The sequence below is a fragment of the Muscardinus avellanarius genome, assembly GCF_963383645.1.
Source record: "Muscardinus avellanarius genome assembly, chromosome: 8".
Classification (NCBI taxonomy): Eukaryota; Metazoa; Chordata; class Mammalia; order Rodentia; family Gliridae; genus Muscardinus; species Muscardinus avellanarius.
Window position 1 is genome coordinate 51,149,946 of NC_137794.1, and position 16,664 is coordinate 51,166,609.

Below are 16,664 nucleotides of genomic sequence, written 5' to 3' on the forward strand. Positions count from 1 at the left end.
TTAGGAGAAAATTCTTTCCCATAACAGCAACAAACTCTACTGTATTTCTGGTATTCTGCATGGTGCGGTACAAACATAAAATTTGGATTGAAGTGTAGGATTGGCTCCTATCAAACTCCCAGTGGCCACACAATTGGTAATATTATAAATAAGTTGTTGTATTGAAAGTCCATGCAAGAAAATACTGTATTAGATGTCCCTCATGAACCTTAACACTGGGGTACAAACACCGGCACAGAGGCAGTGGGGTGTCAGGATTTAAGACGCGGATTCCTAAGCTCCAGGATCTAACTGCTCTAAATCTGGTCCAGCCCTCTGCACTTCTTGACTATCAGAATTGGGGATGATTAATGCCTCTCTGCTTCAATAGTTTAGTCAACCATAAACTGAAATAAATAAACCATCAACTTACAAAATAGCACCTCCCTCACAGAGCTGATGTGAGGATTTAATGAGTTAATTCATGTAAGGCTCTGAAGACTTTGCGTGGAATGCAGTAAGGATCAGTTGAACATTCACCAGATTACAGTGATGCTAACAGCCAAATGGTGGTAGCACGTGATGCTGAATCACTTCTCTGTTCACTGTGGCTCCACACTGTACCTCTCCTGGTTACTGCTCCCCAACCGCCTACTTCTTGTGGTTCCTCCTTTATGGAGTTTGATTGATAATTGTGGGCTAATCTGTGATAAAATTTATGACATATTTTGAATGCGTATAGTTTTCTAGTTATAAAAGAATAATACATGCCTATTGTAGAATATATATAAAAGTGTAAAAAGAAAAAGAAAAATCAACCAACCAGGGTTTATGATTTTTATGTTTCTTCCAACTGCATCTTACTGGGCATATAAATTGGTATTCAATTAAATTTGCATCACTTCATATTTATATATATGTACATATATATCTGTGTATCATGATTTTGATTTAAATTTTAATCAACAGCATTTTCTAAGGTAACTTTGATTCAAGATTAATTTTAATAGCTACATAATATTCCATCATTCCTATTAATTCATCAGTAACACACAGTTCAATATGGAGATTATTATCCTATTTCAGCTAGTATAAATTATATTATAAAAATATCTTTGTCCTTAAATATTTTTGCACAATATTATCACTTAGTTTTGCTAAAACTATTTCCAGCACTAAAGTTTTTGCATTAAAGCACATAAGGGTCTGGGCTGAAACAGATTCTATAAATTTTTTGTATTTTTTTTAACTACTCTAGATCAGTATCTCTTTTTATTTTAATTTTCAATTATTTGCTCAAGTAGGGCTTGTTTTTCAGCTATTTTTTATATTCTGGCTTTATCCTGCTGACTGTCTACTTCTTTTGCCTTATTTCTACTGAATGTTTCCTGTGTTTCTATTATCCTTTGTGTAACTAGCACTGCTGTTACTGTTTTCCTGTGTTACGTGGGGAGGCACCTTCCCCCTCCAGGCTGCCTGTGTGGGGACAGCCCCTCACCTAACACCGCTGCCCTGGCCCTCTCACCCACAGTTCGTCTGCCACTGGGGTGAGGAGCAACTGCGTGCTGAGTTTGGAATAGGGTGTGGGTTTTCCATTTAAAATTTTTAATGTGAGTCCCTTTTGGGCTAGATTTATCCAATTTCTGAAGAGTGATCTATTTCATTAGTAAGTTAAAAGGAAGGAATTGGGTCTTTAACGGAGACACATGCTACCTTCTGGGATTTAGTGAAATACTGTCACGCCAGGGAAGAAGAAGGTGATTTGCAAGGCCTGTGCTTTGAACACGCTGCCTCTAACAATCAAGGTTGCTTGGGAATCAAAGAGAAATTGAGAGTTGTTTTGTAAGAAAAATTAGTTTAGTCTCATTCTCAGAATAGGAGCAGTGGAAGCATGAAAATAAATCAGGACAGACAGACTGATTAAACTGGAGGAAGAAAGAAACTTCCTCACGAGAAAGGCTAAGATTGAGATCTTAGAATGGGTTATGGGGATATTAAAGAGAACATGAGCCCTTGACAGGCAGAATAGATCAATAAAGAGAATACCATAGTAAGTAAACAATATTATTTCATAATAAATTAATAATACAGGAACACCAAATCGGGTGTTCTGAGGAGAAAATGAATTAATATTTATAAAGTCGTTAGAACAGGGTTGTTATTATTATCATTATTGCTAAGTTTAGAGGAATAAAGATGTTAACACAATAAGCAGAATAAACTGTTAGACATCATGAAGTCTTCCAGAAAGAGCAGAGGCAGAAAAGAAAATGAGATATGTTAACAGAAACACCCACCCCCCCTCTTCAGCTGAAAACAAGAGAAAATGAAACTCCTGGCCAACGCAGCCTCAGGAGAAGTGTTGCTTTGGGGAGCACAGACACAGGGATTGGTCCCCACCAGGCATCTGAAGTAAGATTCTCCAGCTGAAACTACGAGAGGTTTGAGGGAAAAGTGTCCCTGGGGAGCCAGTCTTCACAAGTGAAAGCACTTCCACAGGGCGTGGCAGGGACCACAGTCCTGGTAGCAAAGGACCAAAACGCCCACTCGCCCCAGAGAGCAGTACTCACCAGATCTGCAGTTCTACCTGCCAAAGCACAGGAGCCAGAACAGGGTTTCTGGTCACAGGGGTCTCTGTCTCTGTTGTCTTTTTCACCTTTAACAACCTTCATCTTTATTTTCATTCCTTAGTTAATGGTTCTGCCTGTCTCATACTAAACACCTATGGGGCATAAACTGGGTCTGTCATGCTCATCCCCAAGTTCCTAACAATTAGGCGATACCTGCTGGTATAATTTGATGGTTATTAAAAATGCTACAGTTTTCTTTAATTTTCTTTTAATTCTTATTATTCCAAAGCACATGATTAGACCTATAATTGTCCTTTCAAATTGTATGTTTATATTATTTCTCTTGTCCTTCCTGATATATATTGAATATAACCCTTGGCTTCTAATGAGTCACAAACTCAGTCGCCTGTAGGAACACTAAACTACCACAGATCCCTAAAATCTTATTCCTGAAAGACTGGAAGACAAAAAGGAAATCTCTCTACCTCACACTAGCTCTTGGTTGTGATCATATTTTTCTGCTTCATTCTCTCTTCTTGACACTGTATTTGAAAACACAGTAGAGACTGAATTCTGTCAGTGTTATCTTCCATTTCTGAGAGAACGAGAGAAGAGAGAGAGAGAAGGAGAGAGAAGAGAGAGAGAGAGAGAGAGAGAGAGGAGAGAGAGAGAGAAGGAGAGAGAGAGAGAGAAGGAGAGAGAGAGAGAGAGAAGGAGAGAGAGAGAGAGAGAGAGAGAGAGAGAGAGAGAGAGAGAGAGAGAGAGAGAGAGAGAGGACACTTAGCTTTCCTCTGTCTGGCATGTAAGGTAGGGGCTATCACTAGCTCTAACCAGGAATTGAACTGACTTGGGATGAACACAGCTTTTGATAATAGTCGATTCACCTTCACATCAAATGGGCGACTGTTTTTATTGCAGGCCTTTTTCTCTTGTCTACTAGTCCTGAGAACTGCGGCTTCTCTATCCAGACCCCATGCTCCCTGTGACCCCAGCATCCAGCAGACTCCTGCATTTGAGGCTCCTCCAGATTCCAATCTGGATCACCGGATTTGGCCAGGAGAATGTGAGAAGAAATTATGGAAACTAGTCTGGAGCAGAAATTTTAAATGTCACTGAACACTGACACGCACACACAATTTTCCTCTGCCATGAGCCTGGTGTGTCTGCATTCATTTTCTAGAGCTGAGAAGACACAAATTCGGTGTATGGAGCACATATTTTTAAAAAGGGCTTCATTAAAACCATAGAGAGGCTTAACTCCCAAAACGCACTGGGATGTGGCTCACCAGACTCCAGCATGATATGTAGCTCACAAGTGTAACTCTCACAGCAAACACAGATGTGGTACAACACACACAACTTATCAGAGGCAACCCTCAAGCATGATAGGCAATCCACAGGTGTGACACGTGAGCAGGGGCACCTTAGCAACCAAATCAAGTCCCTAGCAACCTGAGAACTATAATTGTCAGCACCTGAGATGAAAAACCCAGAGCTGCTTCTGCCAAGAAGCCTCACCACACGGCCATGCGGACCACTGATAATGAGACTGAACGCTGACCTGGCCAGCAATGCTGGTGGCTGTGGGGCAAGTCCTCATTTTTCATTCTGGTTGAGCATTGATTAACGTCAGGCCTGAAGAGTTGGACCAGACTCACCACTGATTCTGACCTGAGATGCTGACACAGGCAGCTGAGCTCCTTGGTAAATGGACTGCCTGACCAGCTTTCCAGCTTATACTAATCTCTCTCCTCTCCTCTTGTTTGTTTCCTCTCCTCCTCCTCTCCCTCCTCCTCTTCTTCCCCCTCTTTATCTTTCTTTCTTCTTCTTTCTCTCTTAAAACATCATAAGTTGAATGAAGTTTACACGGAGTGTCAACAAATAAAGAGTCCATCTTGGTCATAATTACAATACACATTCTTGAATGACTGAGTCTGTGTTTTGGTTATTTTCCACCTGCTATGTCCACTCCAAACAGTCAGCTTCTTCCTGAAAAATTCTGAAGGTGGCCTTGACAGCATCATAATTTTAGGCTTCTATCCTCCTGAATTAGGTATATAAAAAAAAAAGTGTATGTTGTTTTGGGTCACCCTGTGTTTGGCACGAGAAAGCAATCCAGGTGGCACCAATCCCTTCCTTCACTGCTGTTTCTTTGCTCTCTGTCCCACGAAGGCTAATAATTCACAATGTGATTTCCTTTTCTTTGCAGTTAGTGAAAAGTCATCAAGATACAGGAATAACTTGGCTGAGTGTGTCTTGGTGGTGGTATGTGCTACCTTATTTGGTCTTTAATGTGTACAGTCATTGACATTTCAGTGGAAAGTTAAGTGTGTGCCAGATGATTCTAAAGCTGATACTCTCCTGACTCTAATGTGTTTAAACATTTAAGAAAAATTTTCCATTAAAATCTTAATCTTCCAGACCACCTAAGGAAATATAGAAGGCAGTTTCAGGGATCGTGAGAAAGTGCAGCACTTGCTTTAGGGAGCCGGTGCCTACTCAGCCATAAAGAGGAAGAGAACTACGTCATTTTCAAGAGAATGGAAAGAACTAGAGAATGTTTTGCTAAGCAAGATCAGCCAGTCACAAAAAGTCAAGGGTTATATGTTTTCTCCCATATGCAGAAACTAGAGAGAAAATAGGAAACAGAAGGGACCTTCGAAAAAGGAGGAGAGAGTCCAGTAGCCTAGTGGAATGGATCCGGAGGTGGTGAGGAGGGGAGGAAGGAGGCTTGATGAAGTAAACAGTTCAAATAATGCTATGTTCATATTTGAAGGTATCACTATCAATCACACTAACATGTGTGGAGAAGGAAAGAAGAGCAGGAAGCGGGATGAGTTAGAGAAGAAAGTACACCAAGTGCCGTGCTGTGCGCATGTGTGATTACTTTGAACCTTACTATGATGTATAATTACAATGCACTTAGAAAGAAAGGAAAAAGAAATCCCGAGTCTCAAGATTTGACATGGTAGCTGTAAGAAACTAACTGTCTGCACAATTCTGGCCTTTATCTATGACACCCTTAGGACATTACATGAAAGGTAAGACTCTTCTTATTAGTTTTACATAAACAGTTCAGGGTCACATTTGGAGCACAGCCACAGAAGCCTCTGGCCAAGACATCTGCTAATGAAGCTCAAGGCAGGAAGGCTGGGGCTGGGGCTCTGCCTTCCTGCACATCCCTGGCCTCCCATGGAATCCGCCCTGGCAGCAATAAAGCAGGATGACATTTCTCACACATGAGGAGGCACTGACGTCTCAGGTCTCCAACCTCAGGGAGAAGGACTCAATAGTGAGGAATAAGTGGCAAGGAATGATAGAGGCTGGCGCCAGGAGGCTGATGTCAGCTTTGCCAAAGGTTTAAAGTTAGGGGTCAGGGACTTGCACCTTTAGAACAACAAAGAGGCCTCAGTGCCTGGGCTGATTATTATTTACACATTTATATGTATCATATTTCCACTTATAAAACAATTGTACAATCATTGAGGAATAATTTAAACAATATAGAAATATATATAAGGTCAAAATCTTCGGAAACCTGTACTATCCCCAGTGGTTAGCAGGGTTATCTGTTTTGTATATAAATGTCAAATATTTTATTTCTCTAAAAACACAATTTCTTCTTATTCTTCTTCCTCCTCTTCTCCTTCTCCTTCTCCTTCTTCATCTTCTTTTTACAAAATGAGATTATACTACACATTTCCTTTACACAATTTACTTATTGGATGTAATAGTACCTTTATAATTTTATATATCTATTTGTCATTTTTAAAGTTGTTGAATGTATTATTTTTACAAAGATAAAACAGTCATTGATCATAAATGTTCAAGACTGTAAAGAGAATAAAAATATGTGTGATATAAGCAATTAAAGTGTTTAACATTAAGTGAACCTCATTCCAGATATTTTTGTACAAAAAGAAAAAGAAAATAATACAGATACATACATACATACATACACAAAATAACTTTGTAATATATGTAAGTTAAATTATCATAAGTTTACTTGAATTCAAACAGTGGGAAAATAAGAAAAGTTGAAAGAATTTACAAAGCCAGCTGTGGTGGTGCACACCAGTAATCCCAGTACTTGGGAGGCTGAGATAGGAGGATTGAAGATTTGAGGATAGCCTCAGCAAGTAATGAAGACTCGCACAAACCTAAAGAGACACCGTTTTAAAAATAAAAAATAAAATAGGGATGTGGGTATAGCTCAGAAGTAGAATACCCCTGTATACCACATAAAATACCCAGTACTACAAAAATAAATAAACAAAATTAATTTACGCAATCAGACATATTTCTTCTGATTAAGAGAATTAGTTGGTAAAGGTTAAGAAAAATAAGATAACCATTAAAAAGGTTGGTATCTTTATTTCATTTTATACTATGTACTTCAAGTATCAACAATACCAATCAACTCTCCTCTGAAAGACAAAAAAAAATGTGGCTCTCACATGACCTTCTCCATCTAGATATGGATTAGAACAGTATTTTTATTTTGTCTAACAGTCCCGTAATTATTTAGTCTTAACTCCACAAATAAGCACATTTAGCATTAGAGCAGACACTGTTGCGCGTCGTCTATTCTTTCCCCCTCTTCTTCAGAAAAGCCCATTTTGTTCCAGGATTTCGTCTTCTTCCTGTGGCCGTGAACTTCAGAACGAGCTGGTTACTGTCAGTGGGCCTGGTGACTCCGCTCTCCTGGCCAGTGACCCGTTAGCAATGAACTTCCGGCCAGTGGGACACGACAGTGAACTGTTGGGCAGCACCAAGGAATTATTTTCTCATCTTGAGAAAGGAACATGCAGAAACAGTCTATTTCTCTCCTAAATATTGTTGCATTTGGTTGTAATGCCTGTATCATTGCAACCATTTTGAAAACTGAGAACAAATCTAATTTTTTGAGGGTGAAAGAACAAAGACCCAGAGATATGGAATCCATGATGTCCTTACTGAATTACTAAATTAGGCAATATGAAGTTACATTGTTTCTGAAACTTCTTGTTTTAAGTCTCTCTGAGATGGGTTTTCACTTTGTGAACCCAATATTATCTTCACAGACATACATATTCACCACTGGCATTCCTAATATGTACAAAAACATATGTACATATTAGAAAAGATTAGTATTAGAAATTAGAAATTAGTATTATACATTAGAAAAATATATGTGTGCTTGGTGTGTGTGTGTTAGTGTGTGTGTGTGTATGTGTGTGTGTTTCTGTGTCTGTGTATCTGTGTTTAACCTAGTCCTAGGTAAATTCAAGGCAAGTTTTGTCTAGGGGGAATATCCCGCTAATTACTAATATAACTAAGTCACAACTTTTATTAAATAACAGATTTATTTATTGACAAATTTGTGTGTATATACTGATGATTTGAGCATACTTGTATGTGCTTACCATATTCAGTCAGTCACATCTCTTAATGCTAAAGCATAGCTAAGAATTAAAGAGATGAAATATTGTTTCCCTTATGAACCTGTAATCTAGACTGTGGTAGATGGGAAGAAATAAAAATGAAAACATTGTGTGATACATAAAAACCTTGCCATTTCCATGGCAAATATAGAACAGAAAAGGAGAAATAAGAGGCATGGACAAGGGATGTGGTAATGGTTGAAATTTTTAATAGGGTGGTTGGGGAATGTTCTGTGGAAATCTCACCATTGCATTCCATTTAATCACATGAATTCTCTGTAAACTAGCGATTTAACCTTTGGCTGCCCTGTAGGTTAATAATTTAACCTAAAATAATGAAGTTGTGTCATGTGGAGCTTTTTCACTCAATTTTGGATTATAAAAATTCTTTAATGCAAGTTGGGTTCGTGATGTCCTCCTTGGAGGACAACACTGGAAGAAATTGTTTCAACAGGCATATAATTTATCATTTTGAAGACTACCCATCAAAGCTTGGAAAAACCAACTCATCCTCTTAAAAAAGGAATTAAAAGATGCTTTTTAGAAACAATCTCTATCCAACCACCCAACTTCAAGTGTCAGTCCAATGGCAAGAGAAAAGAAACCTAATATACACCAGTTTTGCCTGTTTATTCTTCAGAACAATAAAGCTGTCATTCACTGAAGATAAGATAAATATCATATCAGGAAGAAAATTTAATACATAATCTATCTTCATAATGATTTTAAAATCTTTTAGACCTCTCTTTTCTCTCTCTCTCCCTCTCTCTCTTTCTCTCTCTCTCTCTCTCTCTCTCTCTCTCTCTCTCTCTCTCTCAATTTTAGTGAGATTTCTCTCAATAAAGTATACAGTAAAACAACCAAAGCATTCCATTTATTTTCCAAGAAGCCCTAACTTTCACTTTACATTCACATTTTATTGTTTCCATAAACTTTAATTGAAGTATATAAGTACAACTGACTTAAACCAGTTTCCTAACAATAAACTAAAAAACAAATCAACATTTGCAAAGAAAACTTTAAAAATAGGACTGAGCATTTTTCTTTAAACAGGTATGGCTTCTCACAGGGAATTGTGTGGCCCTATCATCAAACAAAAGTAAAGCTTTAAAAGCACTGGATAAAACTTATGGGTAAAATCCTCCTACTCTTTCATTCCCCTTCCATATGGCCAGGAATAATGTAGAAATATTTTGGCATTCTGCTCTTGTCATACTGGACTATATGGAAGATGAGCCTCTGCTGTTGTCAGGAGTAGAAATCATAGTTTATGACTGAAGAGGAGAGCCACAACTATTCTAAGAGCTGGTCAGTCCATCGCGTACACAAGGAGGGCTCTACATACAAGCAAAGTTGGAGAAAACAAGAAGATCTGAAGCGTGTGATTGGGCTTAGGGAATATTTCTAGAAGACTGGATAGAAACCAAAAGGTGACAGAAGACAAGGCGAGGATAAATGGAAAGCACATTAAGTCCAGTTGGTACCCTGAAGGCTGAGGCAGCAGGGTGTTGTGTTTCCGCCTATCTTAGTCCTCCAAGGGAAGCAGGTCCCGTGGAAGAAAACTCAGGGAACCATCAACTCTTCAGCCAAACAGGACCAGAGAAGGATTCTACCTTTGAGTTACACTTTTTTTTTTTTTTTAACCCAGGGACATTCAACCTCCAAGCTACACCCCCTGATATTTTTTTTAATTTTGAAACAGGGTCTCAACTAAGTAGCCGAGGCTGTCCGCAAACCACGATCCTCCGGTCTCAGCCTCCCAAATGCTGGGATTACAAGCATGCGCCACCACACCTGGCAAGTTCCACCTTTTTATTTTATTTTTTTAATTTAATTTAATTTATTTTATTAGTTTTTTGTGTGTGGTACTTGGGGTGGAACCCAGAGGCTTTCTACCTCCGGGCTATACTCCCAGACCCATTTTTGTATTTTATTTGGAAACAGGGTCTCACTAAGTTGCTGAGAGCCTCACTAAGTAGCTGAGGCTGGCTTCGAACCTGCGTGATCCTCCTGTCTCAGCCTCCCAAGTGCGGGGATTACAAGCATGCGACACCACGCCCGGCAATTTTTTTTAAATTTTAAAACAGGGTCCGGATAAGTTGCAGAAGCTGGCCTTGAACCTGTGATCCTCCTATCTCAGCCTCCTTGTACTGAGATTTTAGGTGTTTGCTGTCACACCCAGCAAGGATTTAGATTTTAAATGTCATTTATATGTAATACTCCATTTTATTTATTTGTGTGTGTAGGGGGGGGGGTTGGGAAGGGAACCCAGGGGCTTTTGACTTCCGAGCTACACCCCCTGCCCTATTTTTTTATTTTTTATTTTGAAACAGGGTCTCACTAAGTTGCAGAGGGCCTCACTAAGTAGCTGAGGCTGTCCGCAAACTGCGATCCTCAGGTCTCAGCCACCCGAATGCTGGGATTACAAGTGTGTGCCACTACGCCCGGCTTCCATTTTCAACATAGTTACAGATTCTCAAATCAAAATCAAGAAATGGGGGCCTAGGTGTCATCCCTTTCTTGGATCTCACTAGGATGTGACTTATTTGATAAGTAGAAAAATAAAGGAAGAGATGTGATATGACTTTTGAGGGCAAATCCTGAAAGCCATGCCATTTCTTGGTTTGCTGGAGACCTCACTGAGGAGTCCTAACCTGCTACAGAAGTTCAGCTACTCTGAAGCCACAGGAGGGAGAACGTGTGCAAAGCTCAGGAAAACAGGGGCAGCTTTTGGCTCCTCATGACTGAGCCCCAGTATTTCTTGTATTATATTTGTCAAAAAACAAGAAAGCAAACAAAAAAAGATAGCTAGAATATTCCTAACATTTGGGGATAGCAAAATAGTATTCATTTATTATTATATTCCCCATACGCAAGCTCCAGCCACATTCAGGTATGCACACACTCATTATCTGTCTTCTATATTCTGAAAAGAAAGTAAAATATTACCTTGGCTGGGTTTTCTTGAGAACACTGTTGTTATTTTTGTTGTTGTTGTTGCTGCTGCTGTTATTGTTATGATAAACTTCTTGGGTTGATACGAAAAACCAATTCTTAGGAATGCTTTGAGAATGTGTTTTGCTAAAAGAGCATGTTGTGGACTCTTTCTGACACTCAAAGTTTAAGTTAAAAGATTCTGTTATTTCAACCACTGAACAATGGGCAGCAAGCACCCCAACACACTTACTTCCATCTGTCTGCCTTGGCCCGCCCCGCTCTGCCTCTCAGCTCTCGTCCAAACATCACCTGTCCCTCTGACTGCTGCAAGAGGTCTGACATGCCATGTGGGATGCTCAAGTTAGCAGCTATGGATCCATGGATCCTTCTCACTAGGAACCAAGAAGATGGAGTCTACAAATCCAGAAAGAAATGAAGAGGCTTTTATGTAGAAAGGCTGGTTTTAAATTATACTCTATGCTATGTTCCTCTAGGTCACTAAATGCCAAATACACTGAGCAGTAACTTTAAAGATTAATTTTTAAGGGAAAGATAAAAGTATATTATCTTTTAAATTTTAATCTCAAAGCAAATGATCAAAGCCCCAAATGATTCTATAATTTCTTCTTCTTAATTTATATTTATTGAAAAATATTCTTAAAGAACAACAAAGATCTTTGTAATCCTAGTACTTGGGTGACTGAGGTAGGAGGATTCCAGGTTCAAGAACAGCTTCAGCAATATAGTAAGCTCTCAGCAACCTAGCAAGAACCTGTTTCAAAACAAAACAATTTTTAAAAAGGGCTCAGGGTATATCTTGGAAGTGGAATTTCAGTACCCAAAAAAAAAAGTTGTACATATTCTTAAGGTTTATTCATAACTAAGTGTCAAAAATATGTGCTTTAATTTAAGAGTTGTTGATTTCTTTTTCTTGAATTTAAAAATACTACCAAAGGAAGTTATATTTTTAAACTCTATATTTATAAAGGGACTTATCATATAAAAATAAAAATAAGCTAGGCATGGTGGCTCACGCTTGTAATCCTAGTACTTGGGAGGCTGAAACAGGAGAATTGCAGGTCTGCAGTCAGCCTGAACTACTTAGTGAGGCCCTCAGCAACTTAGTGAGACCCTGTTTCAAAATAAAGAATAAAAAATAGAGAGAGAGAGCCTCGGGTATACCTTGGAGATAGAATGCCCCTGGGTTTAATCCCTAGTTCTGGAAAAATAAAAAATAAAAATTAAATTCAGAGATCAAACACTTATAAATTAGTAAAATTACAGTGCTTCAGATATTTATAGCAGTTTAACCAAGTTTCTTAATTTGTCAGCATGTAATAGTTTTGACAATTCATGTCAGCCAAGGTCAGCTGTAGGTCAGGCACATCTGTTGTGGGTTTGGGATGGGCACCGCTACAGCAGACAGGAACGGGCAGGAACTCCACAGCACTGTCATCTTTCCTGGACAAAAATGAGAGTTATGAGTTTCTGTAATCATATTCTGATATATGTGCCAATGTCAGTTTCTGACTTTAAGCCAAGAGAAGAATGTGGGATTCTTGACTTTCAAAGTACCATCCATACTGAGTAGGTTAATCCCTAAAATGAACAGCCCCTAAATATCAGCATCTTAATAGGATTCCTGCCCCAGTAACAGTACAGTGAGGGTGGGTTGGCGAGCTCTGTTCTGTGCAATGGTTCAGGGACCCCAAATCCATCTCTCTAGTGACTCCACCAGATTTCAACATTTTTCAGTCCTGTTAAAACCCTCTGTATCCAAGCAACTGGCAGGAAGTAAGAAGAGGAGGAAGACATTTGGTCCAATCACCACAGCCTGGATGGTACATCCATCATTTTTCTTCATTTTGTAGGGGCAAATTTGTTCTGTGGCCCCACCTAAATGCAAGCTTTGCCACATATATTGAAAGTAGTGTTGTTGTTGTTTTAATTTTTTACAACTATAAATGTTTTACTATAGCAATGAGTGATAGAGTGAAATGTAGCCTAAAATCTTTAATGGGTATAGTAGACAGAGTAATGCCCCCCCACCCACCCAAAGACATCTATAACTGGTCCAAACCTGGGAATGTTATCTTTCTTGGCAAAAAGAAATTTTGCACAAGTAATTATTTCTAGAACTATTTTGTTTTATTTCTTCTTGTATGGTTGCTTCCTATATTCTGACTAGGAAAAATATTAATGAAAAATCTTAGACATCTAAAACACAGCCTGATTTTGTGGATGTATATCAGTTAATATTGAATGTAGATATAACTGATGCCTCAATAACTTATTCTATCTGTGAAAAATGCGACATTTTGGCTGAACAATTATAATGTAGCATTTCCAACTTCTCGTTTACTAACACCCCACTCTCGGAAATATTTAAAGTAAAACTCTGAATATTAACGTCATGACATTTTCGGTTTAAATAGGAAATTATGCTGGTTACAGTATTGTCATATTTCTCTACCCATTAATGATTAGACCTGCTTCCTTATGTGCATTGGAACATATATCATTAGAATAAAAAAGGTTTTAGTGTTTTAGACAATTATAAATGACAAAGTTTTCAAATAAAAGTTTAAATACTAGATACTAGTTCAGGCTCCTAAGGTCAGCAGATCTTTTTTGTTTATTTCTGATATGGGTTCGGGTTTATGCTCATCTCCTATGGCAATAAATTCTCAAAAGAATAAATATTTTATGCATCATAGATTCATTATAATTTTCTGGGAAGAGAGAAATGGTGAAAGATACTATAAATTATGCAAAAATATAAGTTTGCTTAAATACCATAAGGCAATAGCAAATTAAGTCTGTTTAATCATCTCCTGCCCTGAGTTTACACATAAACCTATTACCACAAGTTACCACAGCAAAGTTTCAGAATCCTAGGACTATAATGAATAACTAATAGATTTTTCACAGAAACAACTTTAAAACTCATAAGGCAAGAAACTTTTGTTTATCATATTTTAAAAATCACTTAAGTACTGGTCTTTTTTTCTAGTTTCCAACAATAGTTTAGCTCCTCACTATAGGTTTTAAAGAACTAAAACTTGGAAAGTATGTACAAGATATCTAAGTCTTCAGATCATTTTGCTCTGCATGAGAAGAAAGAAGAAATTGTGTGATAATGGTTATCTTTCTATGCTTCTCTATGTGCTGTTCAACAGATATTTTCTGAGTGCTTAGTACATGCCAAGCTCTGCCCAATGCTAATGGATCAGAAATTAACAAAACAGCCACAGCTCCTATTATGATGGAGCTTTTAATAACACCAACAAAGGATGAAGGCCAGCTGGGCACGGCGGGGCACACTTGTAATCCCAGTACTTGGGAGGCTTAGACAAGAGGATAGCAGGTTCGTGGCCAGCCTCGGGAACTTAATGAGGCTTTGTTTCAAAATAAAAACTAAAAAAGGGGCTGGGGATGTAGCTCAGAGGTAGAATGTCCACGGGTTCAATCCCCAGCACCCCTCCCCCCAGAAAAAGAAGAGGACTAAAGTTTGAGAATGAATCAGATTCTTTGGACAAGAATTAAGCCTTAAAGTTCTTCAGGCTACATTTTAAGTCTTCCCTGCAGGTCAGGTCTCCTCTGGCATCCCCAAAATGGTGATCTGCGTTACATCATTACAATCCAAATTTCTACAACCAACATCCTGTTTTCCATCTCCACTGAGCAATTTCTATACAGATTTCTTTTTTGGTACTGAAGGTTGAACCCAGGTGCATTCTTCCACCAAGCTACATCCCCGGCCCTTTTAATTTTGTTTTGTTTTGAAACAAGGTCTCACTAGGTTGCCGAGAGTCTCACTACTTTCTAAGGCTGTCCTCAAACAGGCAGGTGCCAAGATGCCCGACTTTCTGTACAGATTTCAAGGCTTAACTTAAATCCCACGATCTCCATTTAGCCTTCCCTATCTGGGTGCTCTCTTTCAGTCCTCTGAACACACATAAACTTGTTTTTTAAAAGTAAACAACAGTGCAGGAAACTTTATTCAGTGTTTGATATGAACCAGGTACTTTGCAATAATATTTGTATATAGTCAATCTTATGGTTTGGGTCTGGAATGTGCCTAAAATCTCAGGTGTAGAAGTTTGGTCCACAGTGTAGCAATGTTCAGAGACAGATCTGGGTATAGTCGTAGGAAGTGGCTCACTGGGGTGCACCCTTGGGTATTATATCTTGTCCCTGGCCCCTCACCCCCTCCTTACTGGCTGCCAGGAGCTGCCTCCCATCAGGCCTGCAGCAATGGGGCCAGCTGACCCTGGACTGAAACCATAAGATAAAATAAATTATTCTTCCTCTAAGTTGTTTTTCTCAGGAATTAATTACAGCCACAAAAAGGTTAACCCACTTATAAAATAAATGTGTGTGTGCGTGTGTGTGTGCATGCATGCGTGCATGCGTGTGTGTGTGTGTGTGTGAGTGTGTGTGTGTGTGTGTGTGTGTGTGTATGTGGGGATACTGAAAATTGAACCTAGGGTTTGTCTACTTCTGAGCTATAACCCCATTTTTTTAACTTTGAACAAGCCCTATTTTTTTTTTTTTTTTAACTTTGAACAAGGTCTGGCTAAGTCGAGGAGGGCCTTGCTAAATTGCTGAAGCTAGACTTGAATCTGCAATCCTTCTACCTCAGCTTTCCAAGGAGTGGGGTTACAGGTATAAGCCACCATGCCTGGTTTCTATTTTATTGATGAAAATACTTGAATTTCATTGGAGATAAATTGATTGCCTCCGATTATAGATGCAATTTAACTCAGGGTTTATGACAAAAAACATCTATGTTCTTTCAAACACATCACAATGATCCAACAATAATTTTTATTACTTCTAAGATTATACATTTTGTTAAATCAGGAGTCACTCACCTTTGAATATGTCTGCATTTGCTTAATACCTAAAGTCAGTTATTTACTTGCAACAGATGCTGATTAAAATATGGTCTAATGATCATAAGATAATGGTGACAATAATCAAAATTCAATATAGTAAACGTCTTCCTACCCACGGGTATATGAAATAACTAATGTCAAGCCAGAATAGCGAGATGAAAGTTTTGAGCTGGAAGGCTGAGTAGAATTTAAATTTCTTGTGTCAACAGGTAAAGGAATGCGAGATATAGGAGAAATTCAAAGCAAAGGTTTTGAGAAGAGAAAGCATAAAATCTATTGTGAAACAGCGAATGGAAGTCTGACTGTAGCAGAGACTAATACAGAAGAAGATCACTTAGAGTCGTCAATTGGTGTGGTAGTCAGGATCCTGTGCGCTCCCCCAACAATATTCACATCCAATTCCAGAACCTGAGAATATTACTTTACATGGGAAAAGAGATGATGCAGAAGTAATTAAGGATTTTGTGAAGGAGCTATTTTCCTGGATTATCCAGAGGGTCCCAACATAATCAAGAGGAAGCCAGAAGATCCAAGCAAGCAGAAAGGTACTGTGGCAGCAGTGCTGGGCTGGAGTGGTACGGGAGCCAAGGAGTGCAAGCCATCTTCAGAAACTGAAAAGACAGGGAAAGAGTCTCTCCTACACGAATGCAGCCCAATGACACATTGTCTGCAGAACTCCGACCTCCAGAACTGTCAGAGACTAAATCTGTGTTGTTTTCTGCCATTTCATTTATGATCGTCTGTCACAGTAGCAATAGAAAGCTAATCATAATCGAGCACCTCAAGCATCTGGAAGCTTGAGGCTCATATAAATGACTAAAATCCACTCTGCATGCACTGAATATTCCTAAGTA